Source organism: Globicephala melas, unplaced genomic scaffold (assembly GCF_963455315.2).
Source record: "Globicephala melas unplaced genomic scaffold, mGloMel1.2 SCAFFOLD_85, whole genome shotgun sequence".
Lineage (NCBI taxonomy): Eukaryota > Metazoa > Chordata > Mammalia > Artiodactyla > Delphinidae > Globicephala > Globicephala melas.
Window position 1 is genome coordinate 994,044 of NW_027207260.1, and position 18,188 is coordinate 1,012,231.

At 40.5% G+C, this 18,188-nt stretch overlaps 1 pseudogene; it reads right to left on the minus strand.

The window, feature by feature from the left end:
• Positions 1-2,427: 2,427 nt before the first annotated feature.
• Positions 2,428-15,166, minus strand: LOC115850665 (UDP-N-acetylglucosamine--peptide N-acetylglucosaminyltransferase 110 kDa subunit pseudogene; annotated as a pseudogene).
• Between the last annotated feature and the right edge of the window lie 3,022 nt (positions 15,167-18,188).

The following is an 18,188-nucleotide window of genomic DNA, read 5'->3' on the forward strand; positions in this document are numbered from 1 at the left end:
CTTGGCTTCAATCCAGCTAGTGAGCAGATATTAAATCTAAGACACATGGGCTAGTGCGTGAGCTCTAGGAAGATTCGTGCCAGGGAAAATGATCGATAGTTGTGTTACTTCTCTGAAATGGACTGAAATTTCCAATTAGCATGAACAGGGGAGGGTGAATGGGTGAATGCAATAAGGTGTATCATTTACGTATTGCCCTATGTGTATGGCTAGAAGCTTTTGCAACTGAGGTCTGCCCTACTTTTCATGCTAATGGTAATGCTTGTCCTCCTAATGCAGCTGTAAACTTTATAAGCCCATAGGTAGACAGCATCACAAAATATTTACCCCTCCCCACTGGCCCACTCTCAAGCTTCTCTCCCCTTCCCCAATACACAAATGTACATCAATGCTCTTGAGACCACTATCAACATATTGACCTTCAATTCTTCTACTTTGCAGCTTCCCTCTTATCAGGAGATGTCAGCATTTAGTGCAAGGACAAATGCTTGCCTCTTGGTGAGTAATGTAGGCAATGCCTCCAAGAGACAAATAGCCCTTAGGGAGGGGGAAAAAGTCTTTCAAAAAGGTTGATGCCCAGAGGAGGCATTTTCAGTCATCTCAGCTTAGAGGTCAAATATCCAAAATTAAAAAGGTTAAAAAAAAGAAAAAGAAGAAAGCAAGGAAGAAAAGAAGGAAACAATTTTCTTATCTCATAGTAATAAGGCAGTTTTCCTTAAAAAAAAAGACTTAAGCCTTAAATTCTCTTTCCTAATCAAAATGTGCTTTTCCGTCTTTAGACTCTTCCTCTTATATCCTGTATTATTCATGACGTTTAATTCTTGAAATAGCACATGGCTGAAAACAGAAGCTAACCTCTAGTCCACTATGAATTAAATCTTCTTTTCCTAGGACCTGTCTACAGTGTACAATTTGGGGTTTGCCAACATAATTATTTTTTCTGAAATAAGTTACAGCATTTTGCCTTTTCAATATATAGTTATACAATATATTGTTAACACAACATAGTTAATATAGTCAATATAGTAAATACAACTATAACACACGTGATATGATGCCACTTTGGTGATTTTCTTCATCCATGTAATTCTGAAATTTGACAGTATAGTTTTCATATTCTAATGAGCTGAGTATTACCTTTGCAAGGATAGAAAAATAAAATAAATTCATAATATTCTTGTGTGGTTTGCCCCTGGGGTGGATTACCATAATGGGGGGATATTTGAGCCTTTCCCCAAGTCATTAAAAAACCTCCAGCGAGCAGCCCCTTGTCCTTTCCAGGGAGTGGGGGGAAAGGATCTTTAATCATAATAATCCTGGGGGGAGAAATCTCAGAAATAAGACATCTGCTTCTCTGCCTTGTTGTTTTGCAGAATAGCAATGATTGCTTTAGCAGCTTCTATTGCCATGTGTGTACAATAAGTAAATGAACATAAAATTGAATGAACGCATAAAAGAAGGATAAACCCACCCAGCTTAACAAATCCACTCTCTCACCTGCTGTGCCCTGAAACATGAAAGAAAGAATCATGGGATCATAAGGATTAATAAAATAACAGTCTCTGTTAACAATATTGACAGAAGGTATAGGAAAATTTGTCTGATGTGGGACCAACAGCTTAACTGCTTAACCCTTTTTTTTTTTTAAGGGCAACTCATTCATTTATTGTTTAAAGATTGCAAGACAACTTCTGAATTTCTGTAGCACAGTTTTAAATGTTTTACTTTCTTGATAAATCAGAGTATAATAGAAAAAACAATTCGTTTTCAGTAATATCTATATCTCTATTCAGAATTAAGTCTTCCACAGACATGTAACCTGGAAACAAAATCCTGTTACAATAAGCAAAGCTTCAACAGAGCTGCTACTTTTCGGGCCAGGGAAAGGTTCATCCCTATAGGAGGAGGATGTGCTATGTAAAACGGCTGCAAGGTCACAGCCTTGAGGGCGCTGGAAGTCTATTATCCTATCCCACATTAAGTAGTTTGGTGAACTTCAAACGTCCATTCATCTGCAACCAAGCTGGCAAACTTTAACTGATATCTCAAGCAGGTAAAAAATAAATTAAAAGAAATCCTTACACTGATGTTCCTTCATTTACACTGTTCAATAGTTCATTAACATGTAATTCTGGCTAAGAATTACATTTGAGATTCCTTGCTCAGATTTTGGTTAACAGTACAAATCTTTCAGAAATTCAAGTTCTTATTAATCAATAATTTGTCAGCTAGGCTACATTCAGGCATCAGCTGCAACTACAGAATAGGTGCACTGCCTCAGCGCTTTGGAAAGACATAATCTAGAACACTACTAGCAGACAAAATATCTGTTGCTAGACAGCACAGGTGCAGTACAGCAAGACAAAAACATATATTCATGTGTGCCGCGGACCAGCCGGAGAAAGAGGATTTCACCGCCCGGGGTCAGAAGGGAAGGGGTAAGGAACTGAAGTGGCACCGACGAATGGGTGAAGGACCAAGACAACTGATGGTTGCAAGGCAAATTTTATTGCGCTACAGTTGCAGATTATATAGACTAGAAAAAGGAAGGTTGCCAGATGGTGGTTTACATTATCTACAGACTGTCTCGGCTCAAGGTTAACTTCCCTGGGAGGAAACCCATAAACCAAGAAGCATCAAAAATAACCTGCATGTGCAGGGGGAAGACAGCTTTGCTTGTCTCATTTTACATTCTTTCTGATCTCTGGGCCCTGGTGATTTATCTCCCATGGAATGGAACAAGGAGGGGAACAAGTAGGGACAGTCCCTTCGAGCAGCGGCTGCATGCCTGGCATGTCCTTACCTGCTCTCAAGGCTGACTGCTTCCCACAGGTCCCCCTTTTTTATTTTTTAACTTTTGCTGCAAAATAATTCCATGAAGTTTAGTGCCGAGAGTAGTATACTGTTGCATGAGGATACGAAACAGACATGAGAAGATTAATATCAATAATAGGTAAATTATGGCCAGGGTAATAAATCCTGACAACCTTCCGGTAATCCAAGACTGAGGATTTAACCACTTTAAATGGTCCAGTAAAGTTTGAATTACATCTTCTGGCGAAACATCATCAAGATGTGTATTTTGTATATCCTGAATTTCAGCATTTAATTTCTTAAGATCAAGACTAATATTATTATCTGACCAAACACTCAGCAGATGCATTTTTACTTTTTCCCATTCCCAAATACAGTCACTGTACTTTTAAGGAGTAACACACATCCATGTATACTTTGCATGACAAGCTAGACGCATCCTCAATTTTAATGCTGCCATCTGATCTCCAATCCCCAAAATTGCGTTTTTAAATTCATCTAACTTGTTATTAATCTGTAAATATATGTGACTTTGTAAAGATAAAGCAAGACTGCTATGTTGAGATAACTGATTAGCAAAGTGAGCATGATGAATACTCTGTGAAAGAGCAAGACCGGCAGTAGCCACGGTAGCAGACAGAGCAGCCAAGGCAAGTAAACTTACTATTAGCCACCCAAGAAAGTGTCTCCTCTCTGCAAGGCTTTAGAGAGTTCCACCCATGCCTGTACTCCAGTATCTTCATACCAAGGTTCTCTCAGATGTACAGGCACCATAACATACATGGGTTGCTTTAGTATAAGCACAGATTGCGTTCCTGCAGAAGGGAACATACAACTGCTAAAAATACAATTAACACAGCTAATATTATATCCTCCTTTGGAAGAATTACCAATGTTAATAGAACCAAACAAAAGTGTATACGGAGGAGCAACACAAGTTATAACAGGTGTATTGGAATAAGTTAGAGCTAGTTTCCATATATCCCAGTTCTTTTGAAATGTGATAAACCTATCTATGATGGGAAAAGAAGAGATAAGAATTGACACCTTGGTATAATCTATAGTACACCATATTTGGTTATTATTCCAAGATGCATTGCAACGTTCAAAAGTGGATCCAGGAAAGTTAACGGTCATAAAGGGAGGAAATTGATTTTTTGATTTTCTGTTAAGCATAGTAACCTTATGTCCAGCTATAAGTATCCCTTGTCCTCCAAGTAAACGCTTCATACAGAAATAATTTCCTGAATCTTCACCTGTAACCTTGGCTATAGTAATAGCGGAATCCCTAAGTGGTGAGGCGTATGAGATTTGACCTCTAATATTAATAGCTTGCCCATTTTATACCAAATGATGGTATCCTTAAGATCCTCTCGTCGGCTGGTAGCGTGGCATGTAAGAGTAATGTTGGTTCCTGTAAAACGAAGGATGCCTGGAGAGCCTGACAAACTAATTGATTGATCCGTTCCCTCATAAACATCTGTATGCTCATAACTAATAGCCTTTACATGTCCAGTTTCCAGATTCAGTGGGCTAAGACAGACAGGATGTGTACTAAGCCAGTTAGTATAATTTACAGACATATTGATTTGTTTTATATTCCCAATAAGAGGCCCATAAACAGTTATCATTGTAAAATACAGGAAACTCTGCTTCAGACCAAGATATAGGTTGTAATAGTGGAGGATCAGGTACATAGGCCCAGTAAGTTGCTGCATTAACAGAGGGAACACATGAAATGGTTGCCAACATAACCAAAAAAAAAGTTACAGGTGTAACAGGATTATTCTGTTGTTTCACTGACTCTTGAGCTCATGAAACCAGTTGTTTAATTTGTCCCCAAGTTGGAACATCACTCCTTTGAGTCGTCCTGGCAAGTGGTCTCCTCTTCTTCTTTTTCTGAATCAACACTGTCAAATTTTCGGGAGAGATGCAGAGCTTCTTCATCTTCTGAACTAGGTGAGCTGTGGCAAGCCATCTATTTGCTTGACTAAGCGCTCAGGAAGCCAGCAAGGTCCAGGCGCTGATCTGGGAAAGATACACACGTGACCACGTCCCCAAATCAACACAGGATCAGGACCACTCCAAGTGCTGGTTAACGGATCTCTCCAGAGGACCTCCGGAGATTGAGAGGCCAATCTTGGCTCAGCCACCAACCTTCCCCCTGCAGAGCAGCCAAATTTGTCAACAGTGAGAACATTTAAAATAAACAGAGCATCATTTATAAGGTTATGTGGCGTTGTTCTATACAATTCCCCCATTTTTATTTTTTCAATAGTTAGCTTTAAAGATCTATTTGCACGTTCTATAATACCTTGTCCTTGAGGGTTATATGGAATGCCTGTAATATGGGTAATTTTGTAATGAATTACAAAATGTTGCAAAAGCAGCGGGCCCATTATCTGTTTTAATAATTTTGGGAAGGTTCATGAAAGCAAAACAGTGTAATAAATGAGTGATAACATGTTTAGTAGCTTCTCCGGTCTGTGCTGTAGCACAGAGGAAACCAGAATAAGTATCGATAGTGACATGAACAAACTGTAATTTCCCAAAAGACGGGATATGAGTAACATCCATTTGCCATAAATGTCTAGGTAATAATCCACGAGGATTAACAACATAATGTGGAACAGGAAGGTGAGGTAAGCATTGTGGGCATTGCTTAACAATTTGTGGGGCGGCTTCACCAGTAAGGGAAAATTGTGTGTGTAATGTAGCCGCTGACTGACGGTGTAAAGCGTGCAACTGCTGTGCTGCTTGTGAAGCAGTTTGATCATAACTTACCATAATATGAGGGTGTCCAGGACATGGACCATGAGTATCAAGAGTATGGAGATAATGAATGCAGTATATTAGCCATTCTTGACAGCATGACGAACGGAAAGGAGGAGTACGGTAAATTGGGACATGTCCTGCTTTACGGAAAAGAGATTGAGGAGGAGGAGTAACTTCAACTCTATTCTTGGGAGGAAAATGTACAGGATAAAGATCACGTTTAGATCGAGTTAAAACATCTGCAGTCGCATTAAGTTTAGTCAATGGACCAGGCAAGTTAGAATGAGCACGGATATACAGACCTGCGACAGGACCATCATGGGAACGAATAAGCTGTTGAAGCAAACGAAAAGAGGATGATAATTCAGGGTCATTAGTATGTCCTATGCTCGCAGTCTCCAGAAGAAATCACAAGCTAATAAGATATTTACTATCAGAAAACAAATTAAAAGATATAGAAGGCAAATGTTTAAAAGACATAATGACAGCATACAGTTCAACACGTTGAGCTGAAGTCAAGGAAGTTTCTTTAACGAGGTTCGTTCCGTCGTCAATGATTACAGTAGCCACTCCTGAAGAAGAACCGTCCGTAAAAACCAAAGGTACATGAGGGACAGGCTGTTGCCTAATTATAGAAGGAAAGATATGAGTTAAGTTTGCTGAATTGGATCAATTTATCAGCAGGGTAATGGCATTCCAAGGTACCTGAAAATCCTGCAAGAGCAAGACCCCATTCATTACTATGTTGAAAAAGCCAATTTTGTTGACTAACTGAATCAGGGATAATAATTTGAGAAGGTTCTATACTTATAGGTTGTAAGCATCTAGTTCTACCTTGCATTATTAAATTACTAATAAGTTCATAATAAGGGTTAATAACTTTAGAGGGTGTAGTTTTCATATGAATCTATTCAATAATTCCAACAGTTTGCCATAAGACGGCAGTAGGCACATGAGGAGTTGGACAAATTATTAAGAAAATTGGAAGGTGAGTATGAATTCTAGTTAATTGTGTAGAACTGATAGATCTATTGACTATTTGTAAAGCTTGAAATCCTTCTGGAGTCATAGAGCGTGAAGAAGAAGGATCTGAGTCACCTTTAAGAATATCAAACAAAGGCTGTAATTGAGCAGTAGTAAGTTTTAAGGCAGGCCTTAGCCAATTAATATCTCCAAGTAATTTTTGAAAAGCATTTAATGTTTTTAAATTATCAACTCGAATTTGCAGTTTTTGAGGCCTAATAGTAGTGTTATCAATATATTTTCCCAAATATAAAAATGGAGATTGTCTTTGAAGTTTTCTTGAGGCAATGACCAAGCCAAATGATTGTAAGGACTGTTGTAAAAATTGAAAAGCAGTCTCTAATAAAGAAATATTATCAGTGGCTAAAAGTATATCATCCATATAATGTATGCGATATAACGATGGAAACCTTTTTCTCACAGGAGTCAAGGCCTGAGCCACATATTTTTGGCATAATGTAGGACTATTTGCCATGCCCTGAGGCAATACTTTCCATTGAAATCTCCTCATGGGTTCCTTAAAAATTAAGGCAGGCAAGCTAAAAGCAAAATGTTTTCTATCTTCAGGAAACAAAGGAATAGTGAAAAAACAATCTTTTAAATCTATAACTAAAAGATGATAATTGTGTGGTATGGCTGTTGGAGAGGGTAGGCCTGGTTGAAGAGCTCCCATTATTAGCATAGTTTTATTAACAGCTCTTAGCTCCTGTAATAACCTATATTTTCCAGATTTTTTCTTGATAATAAAAATAGGAGTATTCCAAGGACTACTGGAAATTTCTAAATGCCCTAATTGTTCCAGTACTAATTGTTCTGCAGCTTCTCATTTCTCCTTTGTGAGGGGCCATCGGTCCACCCATACAGGGTCATCAGTCAGCCAAGTAATTGGATCAGCAGTGAGTGGAGAATCCAAGGCCCCTAAGAAAAACCCAAACCTTGTCTATCATTTTTTATTTTCACATCAATAGGACAGACAGTTCCTTGTTGATTTGTTCCCAGCCCTTTTGTGGGAAGAAATCCTTGATCCAACATCATATTAGAGACTTGAGAGTTTGGACTATAAAGTAATACTCCCATTTCTTTTAATATATCTCGGCCCCAGAGGTTTAAAGGCAGCCCAGGCAAAACATAAGGCTGGAAATATCCTGAATGGCCCTCACTATCTTGCCATAAAAAAAACTGACTACTTTGCATAGGAGAAGAACTTTGTCCTATTCCGTGAAGTTCTGTAATAGTAGGACTAATGGGCCAACGTTTAGGCCAGTGTACCTGCGTCATAACAGAGACATCAGCTCCAGTGTCTAACAAACCTGAAAAAACCTTTCCATTAATGGTTCATTTCATTTCTGGACGTTCTTTCCCTATCTTCTGAATCCAGTAGGCAGCATTAGACGATCCAAAAGCCTTTGTTCCTCTCTTTTGATGTTGTAAAATTTGTCCATGAGGTACAAAGGGCAAAAGTAGCAATTGTGCCATTTTATCACCAGGAGAAATAGTTATTATATTTTTAATAGTTTGTGCCATGACTTTTATTTCTCCTTCGTAGTCAGAATCTATGACTCCTGGCATAACAGTTAAACCTTTCATGGTGACACTACTTCTTCCCAATAATAGTCCCATCAAACCCTTGGGTAAAGGTCCACAGATGCCCGTAGAGAGGGCCTGAGGACCCATTTCAGGAGTTAATACATATCGGGCGGAGGTACTGAGCTCCAGTCCTGCGCTTCCTGGTGTTGCTCTGGAGAGCGAGGATATTGTATGTTTTTGTTTTTGGTTAATGTCTGATTGATAATTTGAGGAGGATACACAGACATTGCGCTTATTATTTGTTGGGGCCGGGGAAGGCCCTGGGAAGAGTTTCCCGACAGTGGTGGCCCATCCTTGTGGGCCACTGAGCAACAATCTTGTGCCCAATGTTTTCCCCTATTGCATTTAGGGCATAAACCAGGGATTTTCTGACCATCTGGAGGTTTTTGAGTAGGGAAGGAAGGACTAGGGTTAGAATTAAAAGATCTACATTCTCTAGCAAAAGGACCTGCCTTTCCGCATTTAAAACAAGTCTTTGTTTTCTTTTGATTGTTTTTAAACCCCACTTTAGTTAATGCTGCAGCCACAGCAGCACCCTGTATATAAGTAGGCCCAATGTCTGCACAAAGGTGAATATAATCCTCCAATGTTCCCCGTTTTCTCCAAGGTCGAATCGCAGCCTGACACTCATTATTAGCATTTTCAAAAGCAAGTTGCTTAACTACAATTGTACCAGTGAGTCCGTCCACAATGAGTCTCCCCACCGCCTGTGACAACCTATCTACAAAATCAGCATATGGTTCATCAGGTCCCTGTCTAAGTTTTGAAAGATCTTCAGTTTTGTGTGTAGAAGGACATTTCCTCCAGGCTTGTAATGCCAAATGATTTATTTGAGGATAAGCAACAAAGGGATAAGTTAATTGATCTTGTAAAGAAAGATATTGTCCTTCCCCAATCAGCATATGATAATCAACTGGAATATTATGGGCAGCATTCTTTTCTGCTTGTTCAGCAGCCCGTTCATAAAAATCAAACTTCCATATTAAATAATCTCCACCATTTAAACAAGCTCATGCAATAGACTTCCAATCAGCGGGGGGAAGAGCTTCTCCTGTCAACCATAGCAGTAGTAAAAGGAGCAGTGGGCCCATATTGAGCACAGGCAGATTTTCAATCTTTCAAAACTTTCAAAGGGAGAGCCTGATGCTCCCTAGTAGCTTGTTGAGGATTATTAGGATCAGGTCTTTCTATGACGGGACAACAGAAAATAGGATCTTCTCCTCGTTTTATTGCTCCTTGTACAGCGCGCTGCAAGGGACTGAGCATTTTTACAGATGTAGATTTTTGAGGAAGACAGTCCTTATTAACCTGCAGCTTTTTCACTGACTTATCTATCACAGCCATTAGAAAATCATCCTCAGGATATTTCTCTCTTTTATGTTTACAAGCCTCATCTGTTAAGTCAAAATGTTCCTCTTCATCTAAAATATTTAAATTAATTAGCTCTTTCGGTTTAGGAAGTGGCGACACAGTAGTTGATAATACAGTCTCTCCTTCTGTCAGAGGCTTATGTTTTTCTGACTTTACATTCAAATCAACACTATCATGAGAAGAATCTAAACATATTTTTATCAGATTCCACAAACTGTATGTAACAACAGGAGTATGAGTAGGCCCTCGAGACTCGTAATAATTTTTTAAATCTTCTCCAACTTTCTGCCAGATTTCTATGTCAACAGAGCCGCCATCAGGAAACCAGGGAGATACACCATGGATATGCTGTAAAAATTCAGTCAACAATAAAGTTCAGAAACTTTATTACCCCGAGCTCTAAGCATCAAAAGTAAAACCTGAGCAAATAATTCATACATCTTTGAGCCCTTTTGCCCCATCTTATTTTACTTCTGACTATTGCCTTATGCCTCTATTCGTTTCACTTTTACTGGTGGCCACACATATTTTGCATAAGGGTTCTCTTACCTGCACTTTCTTTTTCTTTTAATTGCCTTCACGCTTCAGGTCCCTGTTCGAGTGCCACTTGCCGCGGACCAGCCGGAGAAAGAGGATCTCACCGCCCAGGGTCAGAAGGGAAGGGGTAAGGAACTGAAGTAGCACCGACGGATGGGGTCAGAAGGACCAAGACAATTGATGGTTGCAAGGCAAATTTTATTATGCTACAGTTGCAGATTATATAGACTAGAAATCGGAAGGTTGCCAGATGGTGGTTTACATTATCTACAGACTGTCTCGGCTCAAGGTTAACTTCCCTGGGAGGAAACCCATAAACCCAGAAGCATCAAAAATAACCTGCATGTGCAGGGGGGAGACAGCTTTGCTTGTCTCATTTTACATTCTTTCTGATCTCTGGGCTCTGGTGATTTATCTCCCATGGAATGGAACAAGGAGGGGAACAAGTAGGGACAGTCCCTTCGAGCAGCGGCCGCATGCCTGGCATGTCCTTACCTGCCCTCAAGGCTGACTGCTTCCCACACGTATGTTGCCTTGTTTAAGCCTCAAGCCCTCGATCCTTTGTTGAAATACAATAATTTCATTCCTATGGTTTTCAATACCAAAAACTCAACCTCCAGGAGGGCTAAAGTCTAATTTGTACTCCAAACCAAGTAGCAGTGCAGTTCGCTACTACTGAGACTGAATCCATAAAGACTTCAAGACCACGTCCAGAAGACAAGTTATTATATATAATACCCTAGAAGGTCTGAAACATAATTATCATATACATAGCTGGTCCTTCAGAGCTTTTTACCTATAACATGTTTTTTGATGAAAGTTATTTAATGTACTGGAGATAACTGTGACTTACTGATCAAATATTTGAATACTTATACTTACCTGGGATTTCATTTCTGCTGAAAGAAAAAGGTAGAACAGGACTCACTAAAACAAACAAACAAACATTAGAAATGAAAGTAAAAATCTTAACACACACTATGACTTTTGGAAGCAGCATAGAGGGGCAGTCAACGGTAAAACACTGGTGAAATAGGTCAAAACTCTAGGCCAAAAATCCATTATTATTATCATCAGTGACAGTACCACAACTGTGCCCTTCAGAATTAATAATCACTCCTAAGAATCTTCATTTGGCACCAGATGATGCGGTTAAGAGAAACACTCTGGGAGGTTTTGAATCAGACTTGGTTTTTTGTTAGCCAAGTTACAGGAGAATTTTTAAAGTGGGCGGAAGGGAAGAAGGAAACGGACCAGGAAAAGAATTTAAGCCATCATCTATAAACCAACAAAGCACTGATAGTTCCGAACATTATGTCAGACACTAAAATGACTGATATAGGCTCAAGTGGTTTACAAAACCTATAAAAAGACTATACCAGCAAAGTCCCCATTTATCTGTCGAGTTCAGAAACTAAAACAAGGAATATTTTAGCTTAAAAGCTTATCTCAAGAGAATCGTACACACTTCACATGAATAAAAATACCTGAAACCAAACATTTTTAAAAGCTCCAATACCCAAAATATAAAGAAAAATATTAATTCAGAGGACTCAATCAATCCATGATAATCACAAAACGGCTGGGCAATCTCTATCTCCCTTCCACACTAACCATCCATCCCATGGAAGACCAAGGGAGATCAGACCTTCCAGACTTACCTTCCAGACCTTCCAGACACCTGGCTGCTGCAAAATTCTATGGAGACTCCTTGTGGAACAGCAGTTTCCCATCTCTTGTGTCTCTCCCTATCGTGATCATGATCATGCAGGAAGCAAGTCTGGCTGTGCTATTTCTTATCATTGTCTGTCACCCATCTGCAGCATGGTATTGTACAGATAAGGAAAAAGTAGTTCCCTTTCCCCCAGAAGGTTGAGGCTCAGGTACAGGGTAATTCTCCTGTGCACACAGTCATTATTTAGGCCGACTCAGTGACTTCAACAGGCTTAATCATGTGATCAGGTTTGTTGCCAGCTGCGTAATGCTCCCACATCTGTAGATAGAGCCGCTCTAGGTCCATTGTGTATTGTTTGGTGTTGAACAGAGGGCTAGATGTTCTCTGCTTCCAGACTTTGCCACGAATTTTCTTCAGGTATTCTAGATCAGTTCCCAGTTTCACAGCTATGTCTTCATATTCTTGTCTATTTTGAGCAATAAGCTCAAGACAGCCTAAACAAGTGAGCTGGGAAGCTGCAACTCGGGAAGCAAGAGTCTCTCCTGGCATAGTCACCACGGGTGTCCCTGACCAAAGGACATCCATCCCTGTGGTGTGTCCATTACAGAGTGGAGTGTCCAAGCAGACATCAGCCAGCTGGCCTCTCCGAACATGTTCCTCTTTAGGAGCAACAGGTGAAAAAATGATACGGTTCTGGGGAAGGCCCATATTTTGTGCATACTGTTGAATATTAGGTTCTCCTACTGCTGGAAAACGCAACAGCCACAGTACACTATTGGGAACACGCTTCAGAATATTTGCCCACATCTGCAAAGTAGATGGGTCAATTTTATATAACTGATTGAAGTTACAGTACACAATGGCATCTTCCGGTAACCCGTACTGAGAACGTGTGGTTACAATAACGGTACGGGGAACCTCCTCTCCAGTGGCAGCCTTAATGTTGATCTGGGTAGTTGCCAGTCCATTGCTAAGACTGAATCCATTAATTGTTATCTGAATTTGTCCTCTGTTAATCATTTCAATAACTGCCTCTGCAATAGTATTCATAGGAATGACAGGCATATTAAGAGCCGTATTACTGCTGTCTGCGTTGTCTCCTCCATCAGGACATTTCATCTTGACAATCTGCACATCTGGGAGACTATCAAGAAATGCTTTGAGGTCGATGCCATTCAGCACAACCCGATTGTCATAAATGTGCCCATTGGACTTAAAATCGATGACTGCCTTCTTCTTCAGGTGAGGGAACATATTAGCATGATCACCAATAAAGAAAGTATGGGGCATATAAGCCAGTTTCTCAGAATACTGCTCAGCAACTTCAGCAGGTGAAGTTTCCTGATCAGTGATGATATAATCCATGAAAAGCACGCCACTGGTCCCAGGGTAGCCCAGCCACATTGCCTGAATAGGAGCTGGCCTGAGAGCAAAGAGTTCATTTCGAGCACCCCTGGTATAACCATTCATATTTACAAGGATGTGTATACCATCTTGATGGATGCGATCAGCTGCTTTCCCATTGCATGGAATCTGAGAAAGATCAATGAAATGATGGGCTTCTGCCATCACCTTCGCTCGGAAGTTTGTGCCATCATCTGGGCTCAGGGCATAACAGAATACCTCAAATTTATCAGGATTGTGCATGCCTGGAATAGACTGCATAAGATGAGAAGTAGGATGATTCCCAAAGTCAGAACTCACGTATCCTACACGCAGTCGACCATCACTGAGCTTCAAGTCTTTTGGATGTTCGTACGGTGGTTTATGAAGGACACTGATCTCATCCAAGCAGAGGTTCCCATGGCTCTCAGCAATAGCCTTCCTGAAGCCATGAGAAAGAGGATAGAGCATACTATGATGAGGCTGCACAGAAGGCAACCTATTCTTCTCCAGCTGGTCAGCCACAATGCTGACCAACTTCTTCATTCGCTCATCATAGTCTGTCCAATCACAGACAATCTGCAGGCAATGAGCCAAATCACAATAAGCGTCAGGAAAATCAGGTTCAAGCTTCAGAGCAGTGCGATAAGAAGCAATTGCTTCTGGAATATTCCCTGAATACTTGTGAATGGAAGCCAGATTGCTGTGGGCATCCGCAAGTGCAGGGTTAATCTGAATGGCACGAGTATAACACTGCAAGGCTCCCTGAACATCCTGCATCTCCTTTAGAGTGTCTCCCATGTTACAGTAGGCATCAGCAAAGGTAGGACTGATTCGAACAGCCTCCTTATAATGCATCAGAGCTTCCTGCAGTTTTCCCTGCTGCTGCAATACACTTGCTAAATTTGAATGGGCAACAGCAAACTCTGGGAAGACTTCTAATGCTTTACAATACAAGCGAACTGCCTCTTCAAAGTTTCCCTGGTCTCCTTTGATATTGGCTAGGTTATTCAGAGAGTCTGCATGGGTGGGACACAGCCGCAGAGCTGTATTATAACACTCTTCTGCTTCGGCAACACTGCCCTTCTCTTCCAGAGCGTTGGCTAGGTTGCAGTAAGCATCAGGGAAATGTGGTTGCAATTCAATAGCTCGCCTGTAGGTGTCTACTGCCAGATCCATCAGGCCTTGCTCATAGTATACACAAGCCAGGTTGGCATGTACCACTGCATGATTTGGGCTCAAGCTTAGGGCACAAAGGTAAGCTGCCACAGCTCTGTCAAAAATCCGTGCCTCTTTCAAGACATTTCCTAAATTGATATAAGCATCCAGAAAATTGGGGTCAAGCGTGACAGCCTTTTCAAAGTGATGAATGGCAAGCCAAATCTCCCCTTGTGCATTGAAAACACAGCCAAGATTACTCCAAGCTACTGCAAAGTTCGGTTGCGTCTCCATTGCTTTCAAATAACATGCCTTGGCTCCTTCCAAGCGACCCAGGGCTTTGAGCAGGTTCCCCAGGTCACTGCGAACACAGTACAAATCAGGATTGCACTGAAGAGCAGAGACGTAAGCTTGTACTGCCCCTTCCATGTCGCCTGCTGCTACCAAAGCAGCTGCCAGGTTAATATAACCATCGATGAAATCTGGTTTGAGATGCAATGCCTGCCGGTAATGCTCAATTGCCTCCTGCAACTGCCCTCTTTCCTTGTACACATTCCCCAAATTCGAATAGGCTTCTGCCAGAAGAGGGTTCTGTTTAATTGCCAGAGTACTAAAGTGGGCAGATCTGTCCAGCCTTCGACACTGGAAGTGTAGAGATGAAAGTAATAAAAGTACTCCAGTATTGTCTGGCTCTTGTCTCCACAGCTGCATGCAGTGTCTCTCAGCTGCCTCAAAATCTCCTGCCTGATACTCTCGATGTACCAACTCAGCTAACCCTTGGAAGGAAAGCATACGTTTTGTTGGTTCTGTGCTGTCGGCCACGTTGCCCACAGAAGACGCCATCTGGAGCTTCTGGAGAGAGTGAGAAAAGGGGGTAATTGAGTCCCGCTGCTGCCACTACTGGCAAGAATGTTTCTAGAGGTAGCAAATACGAGGGCAGCAGCCATACCACTGCTTTGGCAGGCTTAAGCGGCGGCAACAGTTACATGCACTGAAACTTAGGAACTCTGGTTGGCCATCTACCTCTCACGCTCTTGAAATCTTAATTCTTAACCCTGCCCTCTTCCACCATTTTTCTCCTAATCAGGGAATAAAAATTACCTATACACTTGCCTTAGAAGAAATCAAAAGTCAGTAGTCCAAACACTTTTTAAAATTTTGTTTTCTGTCCAGTTGGAAAGGAAATACATGATTGACTTTACTTCATCATTCATATAGTCAATGTGGAAAACATTAGGGCCGTGAATTTCAATACAGTAAGATCAGAAAATTTTAAATTGGCCTTCCCAAACCACTAATAAGTAACCAATGTTGTATATAATGCTAAAATCTTAGAGACTGAGTTTGATATTTTAAAAGTTCTGAAAGGATTAGCTAATTTCTCCTCATCATACTTCTCATGCCTCAAACCTGAGTATTACTTTTTTAAAATTAAATTTATCTTTATTTATTTATTTTTATTTTGGCTGCGTTGGGTCTTCAATGCTGCGTGCAGACTTTCTCTAGTTGTGGCGAGCGGGGGCTACTCTTTGTTGCGGTGCCTGGGCTTCTCATCACAGCAGCTTCTATTGTTGTTCCACAACTCTATGGGTTCCTTTTTAGGTCCTGTGAAGAACCCTAGAAATTAGTTCATGGAATTATAAGTTTTTGCAAAATTGTCAAAAGTGAGATATTTTAACTTCCATCAGGTAAGACCAGCGTCTCTTTCTTTGCCAATTTTCCTTCTATCATATTCCGCTATGTTGGATCATATTGGAATGGCCACAGGCTTTTTTGAAATCTGGCTAAGGAGATTTTCTTTTTTCTGTGGTACGCGGGCCTCTCACTGTTGTGGCCTCTCCCATTGTGGAGCACAGGCTCTGGACGCACAGGCTCAGCGGCCATGGCTCACAGGCCTAGCCGCTCCGCGGCATGTGGGATCTTCCCGGACCGGGACACGAACCTGTGTCCCCTGCGTCGGCAGGTGGACTCTCAACCACTGCGCCACCAGGGAAGCCCTAAGGAGATGTTTTAAGTGAGGCTATTATGTGATTTTCAGACACCGCCATATGTAATTGACTATATACTATCCCATTACAGGAATAACTTCCAGTACTCATACTGACTACTCTACTGACTTAACCTAGCACAAGACACAGAAGCATAAGGACAAAAACCACCTTACAATATAGCCATGTCTTGCACTTCACAGCTCTCAAAGCATGTGCGTTTGAAGAAGAAAAAAAGAACTGAAAAGTACAAAACCAGAAGCTAATCTGTGGAAAATTATTTCAATCATCAGGCATGTGAAAGATAAGTCAAAGATTCAGTTCTCATCAATGCTTAGTCAAAACGGAAATTTTCTTCTGTCAAGAATATACTCCAGGGGCTTCCCTGATGGCGCAGTGGTTAAGAAGCCACCTGCCAATGCAGGGGACAAGGGTTCGAGTCCTGGTCCGGGAAGATCCCACATGTCACGGAGCAACTAAGCCGGTGTGCCACAACTACGGAACCTGCGCTCTAGAGCCCGTGAGCCACGACTATTGAGCCTGCGAGCCACAACTACTGAAGCCTCCGTGCCTAGCGCCCGTGCTCTGCAACAAGAGAAGCCACCGCAATGAGAAGCCTGTGCACCGCAACAAAGAGTAGCCCCCAGTCCCTGCAAGTAGAGAAAGCCTGCGCACAGCAACGAAGACCCAACACAGCCAAAAATAAATAAATAAATGAATGAATGAATGAATGAATGAATGAATGAATATACTCCATCAACAATGTGTGTAATGGAATGGTATGAATGAGTATTTTATCAGAATCCCTGTAATGCACAAACCTATAGCAGTACTGAAATCAGTAATGCATTTATAATAGTAAATACTTATGAGGAAGTAATCCATAGAGGTTTTCTCAAAGTTAACAACGAAAGTTAATGTGACATTATCAATAATAAATTGTGAAGCTGAAATAAACTTTTCTAAACTATTAATAACTAGAAGCAAATTCTAATCAACCATGCTACAAGAAATCTATGTCTAAAAACTACAAAGTTTATTTCTTAAAATTTTATTTCGAAAATACATAAACTGTCGTATGAGGAGGCAGTTAAAGAATATATAGCTAAAAGAGTGGGGGAAAAGTTTTATAGAGACACATCTGGCAGTAGTTCATTTTTAAATGTCATTTTTCTAGGTTTTGTGACACCTATAGTATTGATATTTGAAAGCATTTAAAAAATTGTAATTTGAAGATTTGCTACTTCCAGGTAGAATAAAATATTTTGAAGCAAAACAACGTTTGCACTGAGAAAAACAAAAAAAGCCAAATAAAATAGCCAGCATTCAATCAAAAAGTTCTAGACAAACCAAGAGATAGAATCATATGGCTAAAATTCTAAGAAAAGAACGGATAATACAAAAATATTTATATAAGATATTGTGTGTCTTTATCAGGAAAAGTCTTTATCAAGAAAAGACTTTAAAATCATCAGAATTAATATTATATTTTATTTATTTGTATATTATATTTATATATAGATATTTATATATTTATATAAAGAACTTAAAGATAAAGCCCTAGTTAAGGCAGTGACAATAGCAGTAGCAGTGGGAGTGAAAAGTAATGGTTATATTCAAGCATATTTTGTCAGGAAAAGTCCATGATCAAATGTCTGACTGCATACATGGGATGGATAGACGGAGTGGGAAAAATCCAAGTTAACTATAGAGGTTCTAGTGAAGATGGGGTTGCCGTCACCCAACCCAAGGGGCTGCGATCATCCCCAAGGTCTAGGAGACTCAAAGGGAAGGTCATGGTCAGAGGCAAAGTTAATTGGTGGGAAAATAAGACTCCCAGTCTCTCCATCTCCTTATACCAGTTTTTTTTTGTAACA